The 19266-nt window shown below is 42.6% G+C and overlaps 1 long non-coding RNA gene across 1 annotated transcript; it reads left to right on the plus strand.

The window, feature by feature from the left end:
* Positions 1 to 3430: 3430 nt before the first annotated feature.
* LOC121996429 lies at positions 3431 to 12869 on the plus strand. Its single transcript, XR_006116080.1, has 3 exons — positions 3431 to 4093; positions 4185 to 4283; positions 12641 to 12869. It is a non-coding gene; the product is annotated as an uncharacterized LOC121996429 (long non-coding RNA).
* Positions 12870 to 19266: the final 6397 nt, after the last annotated feature.

Raw genomic sequence — 19266 nt, forward strand, 5'->3', positions numbered from 1 at the left:
AGTGATAATCTTGCCAAGACATTGAGTTGTGTTTCATTGCTCTAGGAACACTTGACTAGGTAGCGCATCGACTCTTAAACATTGTACCCGATCAGAATGCTCGGGGTCCAAAAAAACTCATTATATAAAGAATATAATTAAAATTGAACCATATGCAACAACTTTTACAAAAATGAAATGAAATTATAAATAAATTATTACTGAAATGCCTCCTCGTGGACTTCTATTTGTTGTGTTCCTATAGATTTATTTTGGAGGTGACAATCCACAGTCTCTTTAAGTAAATTCTAATAAGAAAATAAATTTTTAATATAATAAAAAAAATATTTAGAAGTCGACTTAAAAAGTGAAAAATATTATTACCTCAATTCATATTTTTTCGTCGTCAATAGGGGCACCTCTTTTCTTTCTACTTCTTCCACTCAATTGTTGTATTTCAATATGACTCGATTTTCTTCCATTATCTTGAGACTAATAGGATAACAAATCCACATTTAACACCAAATATTAATAGTATAAATTCTTCTATTTGCACAATAACTTATATTACTAATTTAGACATTCCAAAAAAAGCTAACTATATACATTACTTTGCTTGTAATCAATATCTATAATCCCATTAAACCTTGGAACTTCAAGGATAAGAGCATTAAAGTGTAAAACAGAAAATGAGTAGTGAGAAACTAATTGTAAGGCAGAAAAGAAATAATTTTGATTCTTACAAATTTATATTCCAATGACGGAATACTAGTTGCATTTTCTCTATTGACGGAATACTAGTATTCCAATGACGGAATACTACTGCATCCCTGTGCATGAATCTCTTTCTTTTTATTTGCATTTTTTCTATTGATTTTTGATGTTCTATGGCACAAAAATTTATAATAAAATTATAACATCTATAAACATATAAAAAAAAACTATTAGTGCTAGTTGTATCTCAGTAGACTTCCAATAGTCATATAAAACTTCCCATGTTTGAGGTGTCAACCCATGAGGAATGAGTTGTATTACAACAAGTTCTTCTAGTGGAGTATTTGAATCATAAGATGTACCTTTTACTTCAGTCCTCTACTATTTCCATGCAGCCCCCATCATTTGCATTATAACTCTTCTATGGCAATTGGATATAAAATGAAATATGTACATGCTTTAAATTTAGAATTGAAATTAAACACTTGTAAACTTACAGTAACAAGTTTCCATGCATCATTCAAGCGATTTGTTAGCATTTGTCTCCAATCTAAAAAGCTCAGGGGCAACACAACTCCGTTTCATGCAATAGCCCTAATCAAATTTGCAAGCATAGGATGTAGATCACCGTAAGGTTGTCCCCTTTTTTTTTGAATTTCACTATCAGCATATGATCGGGATGTAATGCATGAATATCTCTCATAATAGTCTTGCCATGTTTTTTTTCTGAGCTTGGGATGAAGACATGACCTCTTTTTTATCTAAAAAAATATAATTTTCACTTAATATTGCAAAAAATAATTTACTCTTCATATCCAAAAACATTTTTCACCTTACTCATTAACCTCCGCATTTTATATCTCTAATGGTGAATGGGATGTTATGTCTTGTGATTCATTTTCATGATCAACTCCTCTATTACTTGATTCTTCTCTCCTAGACTGTCTTTGACTATTTTGGATTAGCTTTCACATTTTTTTATTTGTCAGTTTTTGAAAGTTACCTACAAATCACAATATAGAAATATGAATAAAGTTTGATGTGTAAAATAAACTATCATAGAATGTTCAAACATAATAACAAAAGAGAACAAATTTTCTACATTAAAAAACATTTAAATAATTGACTCAAGTATCAATAACAAAAGAGAACCAATTTTATGCATTAAAAAACATAAGAAATGAATTATATTAGCCAAAATGAGTAACTCTAGTAGCTGTAACAAAAGATTTCTATGTAAAAAAAAATTCAATGCAGTTGAAGTGGTCGAAGACCTACTTGAGCTGAAATTCGCTATGAACAATAGTATAAATAAAGTTGGTGGAATTATCAAAGACTAGGAAATTTGGAGAAGTGGATACAAATAGATAAAGAACAACAGTGTGTTTTATATACTAAAAATAATGACAAAACTAAAGAAACACTAATGGAAACTTAACTATGATGTTCATCACGCCGTCTTCTATAGTAATATTTATCAATCTAAAAGTTATACAAAATTAGTTTGATTTGGTGAAGATTCAAGGGGACTAGAAGATAACATAATTAAGAACATCTAAATGATTGACTCAAGTATCATCAATGACATGGAAACTTAAGACCTTGTACACCATATCTTTCTTGCAAACTATATCACAAAATAAGGAAAAAAAACTAAAATTGAAGCTCTAGCAACCAAAACTACATCAAAGCTGATAAAAGTAACTGCAAAACAATGCTGATAAAGAGTGCTACAGGGATATTTGTACACTTCTCATATTCCATAAAAAAGTATCAAGAGCATTGCTAGTGATTTTGTCTTGACATTGCTTCTAAATCAAACATCCTTCACCTTGAACTGCCTATATCAAGAGATTTATCCTTTTGACAAAACCGAGAAAAAAACCCTAACCAAATATTAAAAGCAAAAGCCTTTACCTGCAAAGAGAGGTTGAAGGATCAAAGACAGGGCAAAGAGAGGTTGAAGCATAAAAACCCTAACAGCAGATAAGAATCAAAAATAGGTCAAATCCTCTATAGAAGCTTCCAAAATCAATAAGCAACAAAATAAAAAATAAAAAATAGTGATGGAAGAAATCGGTGACTATAGGTCAAATAGTGTACCTTGAAGAGGCGGAGGGTATGCTAGTTGCGTACCTAGGAGAAGACAGTGGTTCTCCTAGTTGTGTCACTAGAAGGAGGCAGAGGTTGGAGGCTCATCGGCGATGGGATGAAGGCGAGTGTGTCTATAGAAGTGACAACACAGACGCGACGAACTTCCTCTGGCAAAATCGGTAGGAAATAGCGGGAGTGTAAGGTAAGGTGAGGGGAGGGAATTAATAGCGGGAATGTGAAATTTGGGTAGAGTGTGAGGGAGGGAAATTAACATAAAGTCTTATTTTTATTTTATTTAATTAATTTTAATTTAATAAAATAATTTTTTAAAAAATAGGGAATGTAAATTATGTTAAGGTAATGGAAATTTTGAAATGCGGAGGAAAGTGTTAGTGTAAAATATCGAATAAAATAATAAAGTTTAATGGGCGATTAATCTTATCGGAATTTTTATGAATTTTTAAGAATTTTCTGAAAAATTTTTCGGAACTCGTATAGTGTATTTTAAGGGGATCAATTATTGGACTGTAAGAAAGCCTATTTGGATATCCCTTAACTGGGAGTTGATTATTTTCATTAAGGTAAGGTTAACATTAATTAACCTAGGTTTCCTATTCCTTCTTTATTCTACCTAACCCCTCTCTTCACGTCGATCTCCTTCTCCTCTTCTCCGATCTTTTTGTTTTCCCTCTTCCTTATCTTCTCCTTCTCCGATCCTTTCCCTCATCTTGCCGCCGACTATCACAGCCCAATGTCGGGTGTCAATCACCGTGCCACTCCAACTTGCGAGACGTCGACGCTGCCAGCAATCAACGCCATCGGCCAGGAGGGATATGTCGTCGCTGAGTCTCTCCCTCTCATCCGATTATGCTGTATTGCCCCAACCGATCATTGCCGACCATCATGGTCCGACGCCGGTCGCCAACCACCATGGCCCTACCGCAAGACATGCTGCTAGGCGTCGACTACCTCCACCGCAACCACTTCTATGCCCTAGCTTTGACCAATCGCCGAGAGGGTGGAGTTGGTGAAGGGGGTGAGGGCAAACTCTTCACCTCGCTTGCGGATCCGAGCAGAGCAGCGATGATTCGATCAGGGAGGCTCATCACCTCCTCTTCATCAGATTTATGGTGCCTTCTTCTTGCCGGCATAGATCTGTTACCGACCATTTGATCTCCTTTTCTATCTTCCCTGATGTATCGTAAAGCCATAGCTCCTTCAGCCATTATGAGAGGTTAGATCCGACAGCGGCCAACCCTAATCAGTGCTACTCCAGCCGCAGGGAACCACCAGAGAGGAAAAAGGGGTAACAAATATCTTAAACTAAGGTTATTTGACTTATGCTTCTTCCGATTGGAAGTTGGAATTCAGACATGGAGGTGTTGTTTGTGTTTTAGGATTTGTGTTGAGATCCACGGCTGCACTATTAAGTCCGGCCATGAATCCTCGGTAGCAAGCTCCTCCGGCTGAGTCAACATCGAAGTCTTTGGATTTGGGTAAGTTTGGTTGATGGGTTATGCATTGATCTAATGCAATTTGATTTTGGAAGAGTTATGGATATCTATTCTAATGTTGTGATGGATTATGAAAGAGATTAATTAGTTCTTGATGCCTAGTTGATTTAAGACATGGAGTAAATGATGTGTTGATTTGAGTAGGATTGAAGTGAAAGAATTGTGGATTGAGTTAAATCTAATTGGATTAATGAATTAGGTTAATTAATTTGATTAGGGTTTTCCCTAATTAGGTTGAGGATTTTATCTAGCTATTTGCTACATATGTATTAGCTAAATATATTATGTGATCGTAAGACTTTGATTCGAGGCGAGCATCTCGACATGGGATTGGTTTGATACGATCTTCGATTTGAGGCGGGTACCTTTGACTTATCTCTTTTGATATTATCATTATGATATGCGTAGTAATTTATAGCTAGTAGTAATGGTTGTGTTTAGCTACCATTGGTATGTCACTACTTGATTCCTATAGCATGCCTTTGTTTGTTATTATCTGTTATTTCCTTAGACTTAAATTCTTTTGTTCTTGCCATGTGTACTTATGATCATATAAGTAGTGACATACATTGTCTTACTATGTACAGGACTAGTTGCTAGACATACCTGACATGTGTACCTAGTTTCATGATACTTAGATCCTTGTTGGATTTCTTGACGTTTTTGGTATATATTATGGAAGTGTCAGGATTTACATGTTGTAGTGTCATGCACCATCTTGCATGACCGCATGCTGAGCGATTGTCGGCTCCATTGTTGTTGAGCACATCGCCAGTTACATGATCTGCACACACAATCATTCATGGGTTAGTGGTATATCAGGTAGAGTGTGTGCAGTTTGCTCTGTCAGGGCTCCACTGGTCCGCTCATGGGTTGCAATGACTGCAGTGTGGAGCGGGCAGGAATCTCTCCCCTTGACCATGATACAGGGAGATGAGAGCTTAGGCCCTCTCACTATATTTGTGGTAGGAGGATAGGTGTACTTCGATAGCATCCTGTCCACTCGGTCACTCAGGAGTAGTGATGGCAGAGTGCACAGTTATCATAGCCCTACCCACTCGGTCTCACCATCGCGTGTGAGATGGATGACTGGCGTCAAGGGTGACCATTGTTGGTGTAATATTCCCTGGGTCAAGGTTGACCTGGTTGATTAGGCTTGAGTTGGCTCAAGCTTGAGTCTAGATGTTTGGATTCGATATTTGACAATACGTGAAGATTGCAGGCGCAATCATCTGATTGGGGATATTGCTAGTGCAATTCCCCTCTGGTCAGGGTGTGACCAGTTTGGTGTGAAAAAGAGTCAAGTAGGACAAGGATGACCAAGTACTTGATTGGGAAAGTCCCGATGAGTGAAGTCGGGCAATGGGAAAGTCCTGGTGAGTGAAGCTAGGCAGGTGAAAGTTTCGGTGAGTGAACTTGGGCAGTAGAAAATCTTGGTGAGTGAAGCCAGGTGAAAATCCTAGTGAGTGAAGCTAGGTGAAAGTCCTAGTGAGTGAAGCCAGGCAGATGGAAAGTCCTAGCGGGTGAAGCTAGGCAAATGGAAAGACTTGGTGAGTGAAGCCAGACACGTGGAAATCTAGGTGGGTCAAGGTTGACCAGACACTTGGTGTTTGGAAGTCCAAGTAGGCCAAAGGGTTGAATGGATACTTGGCATAAGGAAATCCAGATGGGTCAAGGGTGACCGGACATCTGGTGGAAATCCAAGTGGGTCATGGAGGACCGGACACTTGGCACGGACGAAAAGTTCAAGTGGGTCAAAGGGATTGACCTGACACTTGGTGAAGGAGTCCTAGCAGGTCAAGGTTGACCGAATGTTAGGCATAATGTTCCAACAGATTACGATTGACCAGATGTTGGAATTGGAGACCCTAGACTTGGTTTAAGCAAGTAAAAGGGTAACCAATCGATCAACTGATTGATTGAATAGGGGTTCAATCGATCAGCCAATCGATTGGGGCTATGTTGCGACAAAGCAGTGGCCCAATCGATCGGCTGATCGATTGGGAGCTTATACTGCACGTACAAAAGTGCTCCCAATCGATCAGCCGATCGATTGTGGGATGAGATTTCTTACACGCAGACGCGAGAAATGTTGGATCGATTGGTCGATCGATTAAGCCAATTCCTAAAGAGCATAGAGGCACTCTGAATCGATCGACCAATCGATTCAAAGCCTCCCCAATCGATTAAGAGCCATTCAATCAATTGGGATCCGATCGTTGCGCAGGTTATAGCCATTGGCGAGCGTTTTCCTCTGCAGTTCTTCGATTCCTCTCTAACAACAAGCAGACGATCTCAGCGTCGATTCTCACGAGCTTATCCACACTTCCACAGTAAGTTCTTGAAGGCTCTTGGACATAATGTAGTTACACTTCCAAGGTTCAAGAGGCAACAACAAGTAACAAGTAAGCAAGAAGAAAGAGTTTTTCTTTGTATCTTTGTATTTTCTTCTTGCGTGTGCTGTATTTTTGTTGTGTGGGTTTGTACGAGGCTTCTCCGCCTCCGGCTACGATCGAGAAGGAGTATTTCATTAGTGGAGAGCGAGTCGTGTGTGGATCCTTGGATTAGTCACCTCTTCTTGAGGTGGATACCAAGTAAATCCTTAGCGTTAGCGTTGTGAGTATGTTTCTTGTTGTTTATTCCGCTGCACATCATCGAAGAAGCACATCAACAAGCGCAACGAGCTATTCAGCCCCCTCTAGCACATTTTGACCCTAACAAATGGTATCAGAGCGAGGACGCTCTTCACTGGAATCATCACCGGAAGGGGCAACAAGGCTAGAGGGTGAAGAAGTTGGAGCAAAATTCATCAAGAGCTCAACGTCAAGATGGAATTCCAAGATGGACTTGGATTCAACACAAGGGTGCCTCCACCATTTATATCCACAAGCTTCGATTCTTGGAAAGCAAGGATCGAAAATTTTCTTATGATGGAGATAGTGCAAATTCAAAGGGAATGTTTTGAAGCTCCAAAAAATTCAAAGGGAAAAACTTTCAAGTGGAGCAAGTGGAGCCAGTGGAGCCAAGAGCAAATTCAAAGTAGTGAGGCAAATGACAAAGTGACCAAGCTATTGATCAATTTATTGCCAAACAATATTTTGGCTCAAGTTGGAGAATTCAAGGATGCCAAAGAGCTTTGGAGCAAATTGGCAAAGATTTATGAGATCCCCTCCACTGTACCAAATCGAGAAGAATTCAAAGAGGGCGACTCATTGATCAAGACCAAGAGGAAGAGGACTTCGAAATTGAGAGATGCTTAACTTCCAAAGAAGAGGTCCAAGAAGCTTCATCTTCAACGGAATGCAACGAAAAAGGCAAAGAGGGGACATACTCTTTGTTCCATGTACAAGATGAAGATGAAGAAGCGTCCACCTCTAGGATTGTAACGACCCGACCCCTCGGCCCCTTGGGCGGCCCATTTGGCAACCCCTTGGCGGTCCCTTGGGCGGCCCAACTGGCAGCCCAACTGGCGACTCCTTATGTCATCGATCGACGACCCTCGGCCGTGCTGTTACTCACTAGGTCTTCCCACCCTTAGCCAGTGGATTTTTGCCTTCCTTAGGATTCGAACTCTAGACCTCCAGGTTAAGTACTAGAGTTTATGAATCCTGGTAGCCAAGTTAAGTACTCTAGACCTCCAGGTTAAGCTACCACTAAGTTTCAGTCACAGACTTGGTTCAGGATTTCTCCGAGTTAGGCCTTTAGGAACAGGGACAAATAGAGTAGGGTATTCTGGTTACCATGGTTGCTCAGTCGTCGATCAGGATGAGGATCCGAGAGGCCCAGGCTAGTGATCAGCATTTGCAGTTCATTGGCAGCCAGATAGCTTCTGGGAAACAGACCGAGTTCACACGAGATGAGGAGGGTATTGTATGCTTTCGAGGCAGATTATGCGTACCTCAGTCTCACCCGGTCTTGCAGGAGCTACTTCAGGAGGCCCATTGCTCTCGATTTGTGATCCACTTCGGCGGTACCCGTATGTACCGAGATTTGAGGTGTTCTTATTGGTAGAACAACATGAAGAAAGACATCGCAGAATTCGTAGCTAGATGTCTTGTCTGTCAATCGGTGAAGGTCGAGCACCTGAGACCTGCCGGCTTACTTCAGCGGATTCTTATTTCCGAGTGGAAATGGGAACACATTACCATGGACTTTGTGGTGGGTTTGCCGAGGACACGACGAGGCCATGACGCGATTTGGGTAATCGTTGATCGATTAACCAAATCCGCGCACTTCTTAGCGATCCGGAAGACTGATTCCCTGGATCAATTAGCAGATTTGTATTGCCGGGAGATCATCAGATTACATAGTGTTCCTTTGACTATTATTTCGGATAGAGATCCTTGGTTCACGTCTCATTTATGGCAGAGTCTGTAGGCCTTGGGCACTCAGCTCCATTTCAGTACAGCTTTCCATCCGTAGACAGATGGACAGTCAGAGCAGACCATTCAGACTCTAGAGGACTTGCTGAGGTTATGTGTATTGAATTTTGGAGGCAGTTGGGAGGACCATTTGCCATTGGTAGAGTTTGCCTACAACAATAACTTTCATTCGGTTATACAGATGGTACCGTTTGAAGCATTGTATGGTAGGCCTTGTCGGACACCCACTCTCTGGGATGAGATTGGGGAGGCCCAGCTGTTGGGACCTCATAGAACTCAGCATGAGGCAGTGTTGGTCCGTACTATCAGACGGAGGATGTCAGAGGCGCAGGACCGCCAGAATAGTTATGCTGATTGGAGACGCAGACCCCTGGAGTTCTCTACTGGCGATCATGTATTTCTGCAAGTTTCACCCACAAAAGGGGTGAAGAGATTTGCCTCAGAGGTAAGCTAGCTCCGCGGTATATTAACCCTTTCCAGATCCTGGAGAGGATTGGAGCAGTAGCTTATCGGTTGGCACTACCACCGTCCCTGACAGACGTTCACGACGTATTCCACGTATCTATACTAAGGAGATAGGTACATGACCTGACACATGTGCTGACAGATATTTCAGTTCCCGTTCAGCCTGACGTCACTTATGAGGAGGTTCTAGTACAGATTCTAGACCAGAAAGAGCGTCAGTTGCGGAACAAGACTATCCGACTGGTTAAAGTCGGATGACAGCATCATACGGACGAGGAGGCTACTTGGGAGCTCGAGGATACTATCCGAGCTCGATACCCCCATCTTTTCACTTGAGGTATGTGATTTAATTTACCGTTCAGCATTTATACTCTTTACCTGTTGTTAGTATTTGCTGATGGTAGATAACGGAATTTGGTGACTAAATTTTTATTAGTGGGGGAGAATGTAAAATATCAGAAATGGGCGTAACAACTTAAGGGAATTTTCCGAAATTTTTAGAAAATTTTCAGAAATTTTTTGAATACCGTATGGACGAGTTTACGGGGATAAAAACTAGACCCCGGGAAAGCCTGTTTAGGCTACCCATTTAAGCGAGAAAATATTTATTTTTATAAATTCCTTTTTCTTTATACTTTTTATTTTATTTTCTCCTTTCCTCTCGATTCACCAGCGCCTTCTCCTCCCGTGCCCTAACCGGCGCCGCGGTGGTTTCCTTCCCCTCTTTCCCTTTATCTTCGGTGACACCAAAGCCTCGCCTCCGCCCGTCTCTTCTCTTCATCTTCTTCATCGCGCCGGCCATCACAACCGACCACCGCAGTGCCTCCAGCCTCTCCTGTGCCCGAGCATCGCGCCGATGCTGACACACAGAACCTCTTTGCCGTGCCCTAGATCTACAACGCGCCGTCGCCACTTTGCCCTAGCTGAATCCCTTCCACTGCTGGCACTGATTCCTCCAACGTAACCCCCACCGCGCCTGCGACCTATGCTCTGCAGCCATGTCGAGCACCAGGGCAAGGACTTCTCCTCACTAGCATCAATTGCCCAGATCTGATTAGACCGTCGTCAGTTCGTTCTTGGCTGCGATCACTCGCCGGAAGCCAGGCACACGAGCTTCCTAGTTTCGGCTATGCCCTAGCTTCCAACCGATTTCCCTACTCACTGGAGCAGGCCACAGTTCCCAATCAGGTGCTACACTGATCCTACTTTTCTCCTGATTTCCTTTGAGTTGGTACCCTAGTGTCGTTGTTGATCTTCTTTGCCATGGCACACCACCACAGCGACACTCTTCATCCGTGAGTAACCTGTCGATTTAGTTTAGGGGTACTCGAGTGGAGATTTATGAGCCCACCTTGCTGCAGCCACTGGATCTGGCAGCAACCTCCTCTAGCAGTGGGTAAGTACAGATTTAGGTGAGTTTTTGTGTTGAATCTGTGATGGATTATGTTATAGTAAATCCTAATTAGAAGGTGGAACGATTAGGGTTAATGAAGTTAACCCTAATTGATCAATGGATTAGGATTTAGTTTAGTTAATGGGTGCATGATAGAATTAGCTAAACTAAATATTGTGACACAGGACTTTAATGCGAGACGAGCATCTCAACATTGGATTTGACTGGATTGGACCTGCTATTTGAGGCGAGTACCTTGAGTTATCTTTGATAATGTCATGTTGATATGTTTAGTAGGTTATAACCTTTAGTAATAATTTTGCTCGTCTTTGCTTCGGCTGGTCACTACCCGATACCTGTTATATGCTTGTTTTGTTTACTTATTATGCACTTCATGTTAGTACCTACCTGATTATACATGCTTATAGGGGTAGTGACACAACCATATGTTTATTATAAACGATAGGTTTATTCCAAAAATGAATGCATATTATATATATATATATATATATATATATATATATATATATATATATATATATATATATATATATATATATATATATATATATATATATATGTTGTTCGTCTAAATTGAAATCCTAACTAATAGGATTGTTCTTGCTAAAACATTGTTGTGCACATTTGGCACGTATATCTGGTGCCAACTCATTAGCGTGACATAACATGTTAGCACGTCAGTTTTGCTCGGTGGTGCTCCGCTGGGACGCTCATGGGTAGTGTGACTGCAGCGTAGTAGCACGCCGGGATCCCTCCTCGTCATCGTGTACCGGGAGATGAGAGCATTGCACTTCCCCACTTATGATTTGGGGTAGGAGGATAGGTATACTCCGATAGCATCCCATCCACTCGGTCACTCATCAGGAGCAGTGACGGTAGAGTGGACGGTTGTCACAACCCTACCCACTGGTCTCACTATCGTGTGTGAGACGTCTGACTGGTGAGTAGGGGTGACCAGGACATGTCATTGGCATCATACGCATTGATGCATTTACTGATTGTGTTTGTTGCCGCGTGCACAGAAGTGCTCCCAATCGATCAGCCATTGATTAGGCACCTCCAATCGATCGGTCGATCGATTGGGTACGAGATTTCTTTCGTGCAGATGCGAGAAATGCTGGATCGATTGGTCAATCGATTCAGTCAATTCCTAGAGAGCACAGAGGCACTATGAATCTATCGACCGATTGATTCAAAGCCTCCCCAATCGATTAAGAGTCATTCAATCGATTGGGATTCGACCGTTGCGCAAGTTATAGCCGTTGGCGAGCGTTTTCCTCCGCAGTTCTTCGATTCCTCTCCAGCGACAAGCAGATGATCTCAATGCCAATTCTCACGAGCTTCTCCACAGTTCCACAGCCAGTTCTTGAAGGCTCTTGGAGATAAGTGTAGTTACACTTCCAAGGTTCAAGAGGCAACAATAAGTAACAAGTAAGCAAAAAGAAAGAGTTTTTATTTGTATCTTTGTATTTTCTTCTTGTGTGTGTTATATTTTTGTTATGTGGGTTTGTACGAGGCTTCTCCGCCTCCGACTGCGACCGAGAAGGAGTATTTCATTAGTGGAGAGCGAGTCATATATGGATCCTTAGATTAGTCACCTCTTCTTGATGTGGATACCAAGTAAATCCTTAGTGTTAGTATTGTGAGTGTATTTCTTGTTGTTTATTCCGCTGCACATCATCGAAGAAGCACATCAATAAGCGCAACAAGTTATTCACCCCCCCCTCTAGCACATTTTGACTCTAACAACCATGTCATTTGCATCATATGCATGGATTGCATTTATTGTTTGTGCTTGCTGCATTTTGGTGGTTACATATGATTGACATGCATACAGGAGACATGATGTATTTGGTTTGATGACCCTACATCTGTTGGTGAGGTTCACACCTTTATGTCAGAATAGGAGGCCCTAGTGAGTACAACTTCTCCCATTGTTTCAGTTTTGCATTATCTTTTATTGTTCAGAAGACTATATTCCATGATTATTACTGGTAGTTATATTTTTCTATGTATGTCCGCTTGATACCCGTTGAGTTGTTAAACTCACTACCCCTTATTTTTCATGTTGTTTTCAGGTTAGCACATAGATATGTCATGTTGCTTAGAGTATCCTGTCTGCCGATCCCACGTCACATCAGAAGACGGTTTACCTCACTCTTGATTTCTTTTATATAATTTTTATTGATTTAGCATTATATTGGTGTTTAGCCTTGTGACTATTTTATTATTTTTGGTGTTGTATTTGTGTCTAAGCTGTGCCGACACATTGTGTTGTTTTGGTTGTATGAGCTTCTTGTTTGTTTTTGTCCGCTGTGTTTTTAACGTAGCCATCTGAGTTGTTTAATATATATAACTGCGTGGTTGTATTTTTAGTATAGCTGTGTGAGCTGTTTAATATATATAACTGCATGGTTGTGTATATTCCAGCCATGTGGGTTTGTTGATGTATATATGATTCAGATTGTCACTCGTACAGGGGAGATGCTGTCGAATTTTCCTTTGGCAGGTACTCCTCTAGGGCATGATAGTTAGATTATAAAATTTCATGTGGATTCAATGATTTTGGCCCTATTCCAGTTCCGGCCCTAAAAAACATAGTCTAGATTCTTTTCAGAGCTGAGGAAAATGTTAGATTATAAAATTTGATGTAAATTCGATAATTTCGACTTTATTCAAGTTTCGACCCTTAAAAGCACAGTCTAAATCCTTTTCAGAGCCTTCAAATCTTTTTTTAAAAAATATTTTTAGTAATTCTATATTTTGGGCAGTTTGGTTAATTTTAATATTTTGTAGCATAAGATAACAGAAAGGAAGATGATTATATAGAATGAGAATATGATATTTTGGGATGAAAGTATGAGCGAGGGAAGTAAATACAAGGGTCTCATTATTTTTTATTAATATTAATGTTATTATTTAACCTATTTTAATTTATTTTTTTTATAAATATAAACAATATTAATATTATATACTATAAATTGTAAATTAATTATGAACACTGTTTTTTTAAATAAAAAAGTAATAATAAAAATAACAAGAGTTCATTTTTATTTTATTAATATCAATTGTTTTGAAATTTTGAGAAAAGTGTATGGGAGGGAAGTTAATATAAGGTTCATTTTTATTTTATTAATATTAATTTTATTATTAATCAATTTTAATTTAATAATAAAAAAATGGGGTATTGATAAAACTTATGTGGGTACAATAGACCAATCTTCAAGACACTATTTTTTTTTTTTAATAAAAATATAATAATAACACTAATAATGTCTAATATCAAATAAATTGATAAAAATATGAATTATAATAAAAAAAATTAAAATTATCATTTTTAATAAAATTAAACAAAAATAATAACAATAATAATAAAAAATAGAGAATGTAAATAAACTAACGATAATCTAAATTAAAAAGAAATGTAAATAAGATTTAACCTTATGTAGTGTTTATATTGTAAACAAAAAAAATAATTAATGTAAACTAAGCGACATTTTATAAGAGAACCACATTTGAATACCTAGTAACCATAATAATCATCCTTACTCTCTTCATTTAGCCAAGAGATTTCTTTTTATTTTGCCCATTTTTAGTACTTGCATTAAATTAAATATAAAGAAAATTGGTCTGAGCAAACAAACAAACTTGAGTTAGTGAACCAAATGGAGATAAAAAACTATATGCAATTGGACATATACAAGTGAGCATATGCAAATGCTATGGGGATGCATTTCAGAACATTTGAGAAATCAGAAACCAAATGTGAAAATACTAGAGTACTTTAAAACATTAGAAATTTGGTTTCATTTTAGAAATTAGAAATCAGATTCAAAAATCAAATTCATAAATCAGAAAGTGCTATTGTTGATTCTTAAATAGAAAGTGCTATTGTTGAACCACAGATTCAGCAAATAATTATGTGGTTGCTGAAATAATTCTGTGGTTGTTGAAATAAAGCTCAACAGAAATAATTTTGTAGTTGCTAAAATAAAACTCAGCAGAAACCCTTTTGAAGTTGGTGTCATTTTAGTTTCCATTGTCCTTATCACCACATATCCTGAACAATAATTCATTCCACCATTTTTTTTCAAAGTTACTTTTTTCGGGTCTGAAAATGATTGTGTAGCTTGCAGTCTTGCTGCTGCGGCTTGTTGACAGTTAGTGGTTCCATTCCCTTCAGTAACAGACCCTTTTTCTGATTCTGTCTCTGCTAATGGGGTCCTAGCTAGTAGAGACAGAATCAGAAAATTTCAAAATTCTCAGAATAAACTTTTCATTGCAAATTCTGTGATGAATTGCAAAATTCGTCATAGATTTGAGAATTCTTCTTATATAAATTTCTACTTTCCAAGACCTGTTGAGGCTCCTAGAAAGCTTGGAATAAGATATAACTAGTCCCTATGGGTTCTTAAAATCCCCTGATCCGGCGGTAACGACGGGGGACCCCCTTTGAGGGAAGTCAACACCACGTGGAGGTCAAAGGTCAAACGACCGAAGAAGGGGATGTCGACCGGTCGGCCGAACGGGGTCTAAGCGGAATCAAAAACAACCTGACGGGGGAGTCGGGTCTCCGACGCTCATGGTGAACATGGTCACCGAGGCAGAAAGCAGCAATACTATGAATAGTCAGCAGATCACACGACCGTGAATCTCCCGAGCGGACCAGCGACCTACGACCGGCCGGAAGTAAGGGGACTACCGGTGCGACTGGCCGAACGTTCCGAACGGAAGCAAAGACACCCTGGTGGGGAGTAGGGGTTCCGACGCTCGTTGAACAAAGTTGTATGGCCGAGCGGGTAGCCCGCTCGGTCGAAGGCATAAAATAATAATACTGCGAACAGTCTCTACCGAGCGCACGACAGGGAGTCGATCCGGTCCGACCAAAGATACTTGCCGAGCGGCCGGACGTTTGGCACAGGAACAGAAAAGACAAGGATTAAGGGACATCGGGAAACATCTTCTAACAGCAGGCATGTTCGATGACTCGGCCTTACGTAGAATCGTATGATGGAAGGTTCTGTTGTCCCATCAAAGAGATGCTCAAACTGTAGCAGTATGGTGTCAGGCAAGCCTCTCTGACAAGCCCATACTGAGGTATGGTTATAGGACACGTATTCACCTCGGTATGTGTGCACTCGCTTCTCCACAGCCCTATATAAGGGTCCTCATACTTCGCTGGGGGTACGTGATCTCATACATTCGAAGCCACTTCTTAGTTTCCTCTTGCATGACTTGAGCGTCGAAGGGTCGTCGCCGGGAACCCCTTCCCGGCCCGACTTCTTTGCAGGTTCGCCGGAGGTCCACACGACTGGTCGGAGATCTACGTCAGCATTTCGGAGAGCGCCACGTGCCCAGCGCCCATTGATTCAGTTTTCGGACAGGATCAATTTGGCGCCGTCTGTGGGGAACGCATTTGCATCCGAACGGAAGCAATAGACGAAGCTGGATGACCGCACTCAGTGATGCTCTCCACGGAGGAGCTCGATGCTATGATCGAGGCAAGAGCAGTTAAGCTTGTGGAACAAAAGCAGAAGTCGCAAGCTGAGCGGATTGAGCAACAAGCGACATCAGCATCAGGGGGCCGAGCGGAAGCACCGCATGCCACGGTTCCATTTCATCGGGCCCTATTCCGCACGCCTCCTGAAGCCGCAGCAGTTAATCGTGATCGAGGATCTTCATCAGACGAGGCACTCGTGCGAGACAATATAAAAGACAAGGCCCCCCCGAGCGGACGCCTCCCCCGAGCGGATCAACCGTCAGTTTTCAGAGGCCATCCTGCGGGACCCTCTGCCAAAGCACTATGTGCCCCCGGCGATCGGTGAATACAACGGAACCACCAACCCGGATGATCACCTGGGTAAGTTCGACAAAACAGCCACCCTTCATCAATACACAGATGGAGTAAAGTGCCGAGTGTTTCTTACCACCCTCTCGGGATCAGCGCAACGTTGGTTCCGGAGGCTGCCGGACGGATCCATTACCAACTTCAAGGAGTTCCGCACGACCTTCCTCCACCATTTCGCAAGCAGTCGGCGTTATCAGAAGACAAGTGTCAGCCTGTTCGCCATCAAGCAAGAGCCCAAAGAGCCGCTCAGAGCTTATATCCAACGATTCAACCAGGTGGCCATGGACATTCCAACGGCCACCTCATAAACGATGATGAATGCGTTCACGCAAGGCCTCATGGACAGAGACTTCTTCCGCTCGCTTATTCGAAAGCCGCCCCGAGACTACGACCATGTGTTACACCGGGCCAATGAGTACATCAATGTGGAGGAAGCCCAGGCGGCTCAAAGAAAAGAAGTTACAACCGAGCGGAAGCCTGTCACTCGCCAGGAGCTGCCCAGAGGACCGCGGGCCGAAGCAGTCCGCTCTCACCATGCGAGGTCCCATGTCCAAGAGGTATCTGCCGAGCGGCCCAAACCAAAGAAGAAGGTATGGACCCCCATGTTCTGCTCTTTCCACCGGACCGACACGCATAACACAAGAGATTGCCGAAGCCTTCCCTTGATCGCCCACACCGCTCCTCGGAGTAACCATCGTCGATCACCATCATCCGACAGGCGACAGCGACATCATGAGGCCGATCGGCGGATACTCGACAGGCGACAGCAACAGACCCCCGAGCGGCATCATACTCCCAGACGTGAGGACAATCCCCGAGTGCCTAGGGAGCGGCCTGGGCCGTCCGCTCGGGAAGAAGAAAATAAAAGTAACACTTCCCGAGGGGAAATCAACATCATCGCTGGTGGGCCGACCGGAGGCGACTCCAACAGAGCAAGAAAGGCGAGCGTCATGTAGCTCCAGATCCATGCGGTCGGCTGCATCCATGAAAGGGCGAGCGGACCCGAAATCAGCTTCGGGCCCAGGGACTTGGAGGGAGTCGAAGTGCCACATGACGACGCTCTCCTCATCAAAGCGGTAATAGCTAATTACACTATTCACCGTGTTTTCATCGATACAGGAAGCTTGGTCAATATTATATTCAAAAAGGCTTTCGACCAACTGCAAATTGATCGAGCCGAGCTGCTGTCCATGACAACCCCCCTCTACGGGTTTACGAGCAATGAAGTTCTACCGGTCGGACAAGTCCGACTGGCTATTTCGCTGGGAGAGGAGCCGCTCAGAAGGACGCGGACTGCAAACTTTGTCGTTGTCGACTCTCCCTCAGCATACAACGTTATCTTGGGGCGACCGGCGCTTAGTGAGTTCCGAGCGGCCGTCTCCACCTTCCACCAGAAAATCAAGTTCCCGGTGGAAGATAAAGTGGGAGAAGTATGAGGAGACCAGCTGGCAGCTCGGCGATGCTACGTCGAGATGGTCCGGGCTGAAGCTAATTCCGCTCGGAAGGCGTCACGGATCGAGGTAAATGTCATAACCGAAAAATCACCCTCTTTGGTGTATGAAGAAAAAGAGGAAGTGCAGATTCACCCACCCGATCGGAGGCCACCACTTTCATTGCGGCCGATCTGGAGGCGAGCCAGAAAAAGGAACTGATCAAATGTCTCTAGAAAAACTGCGATGTCTTCGTTTGGTCGACGCATGAGCTGCCCGGAATTTCGCCAAGTATAGCGCAACACGAGCTCCACGTCTGACCGGACGCTCGGCCAGTGAAGCAAAGGAAAAGGGACTTCAGCGCCGAACAAAATGCCATCATCCGAGTGGAGGTTGAGAAGCTCCTGGAGGCCGGTCACATACGCGAGGTCCAGTTCCCGAGCTGGCTGGCGAACGTGGTACTAGTCTCCAAGCCAGGCAACAAGTGGAGAGTTTGCATCGATTTCTGGGATCTCAACAAAGCATGCCCAAAGGATTTTTATCCTCTTCCCCGGATCGATCAACTGGTGGACTCCACAGCCGGTTGCGAGTTGATATGCATGCTCGACGCCTATCAGGGCTACAATCAAGTGCTGCTCACCCAAGAAGATCATGAGAAGGTCAGCTTCGTTACAGGCGACGGCACTTACTGCTACAATGTGCCGTTCGGACTGAAGAATGCGGGAGCAACTTACCAGCGCTTGATGAACAAAGTGTTCAAGGAGCAGATCGGGCGAAATTTGGAAGTGTACGTGGATGATATTCTCATCAAGTCCGTCCGAGCGGCCGATCTCTTTAAAGACATGGAGGAGACTTTCTGAACGCTGAGGAAGTATGGAGTTAAGCTGAACCCTCAAAAGTGTCTGTTCGGGGCAAAAGGCGGGCGTTTTCTTGGGCTATATAGTGACCGAGCGGGACATCGAGGCAAATCCCAGCAAGGTGAAAGCATTACAAGATATGCCGCCCCCAAGAAATCTGAGGGAAGTACAACGTTTGACCGGTCGGATAAAAACATTGTCCAGATTCATCTTGAAGACAGTCGATCGGAGCCTCCCGTTTTTCAAAATCTTGCGCAAAGACACTAAGTTTCATTGGGATGAAGAATGCGATCAGGCGTTTGAAGAACTGAAGACATATCTGAACTCTCTGCCCGTGCTCGCCAAGCCAGCTGCGGGTGAGCCGCTTTGTATTTACTTATCTTCAACCAAGCAGGCAATAGGATCGGCATTAGTAAGGACGAGTATCCTTAGTGGCGCATATTGACCGGATGGAGGGCTTGGCACGCCCGAGCGATTGGAGGGCAGTCTTCATAGAGTTTCTGCGCTCGGGTGCGACACCGTCCTATCGGGAGGATGCCCAGCTGTTGAGGAGGAGAGCCGGTCGATTC

The sequence above is a fragment of the Zingiber officinale genome, chromosome 6A (assembly GCF_018446385.1).
Source record: "Zingiber officinale cultivar Zhangliang chromosome 6A, Zo_v1.1, whole genome shotgun sequence".
Classification (NCBI taxonomy): Eukaryota; Viridiplantae; Streptophyta; class Magnoliopsida; order Zingiberales; family Zingiberaceae; genus Zingiber; species Zingiber officinale.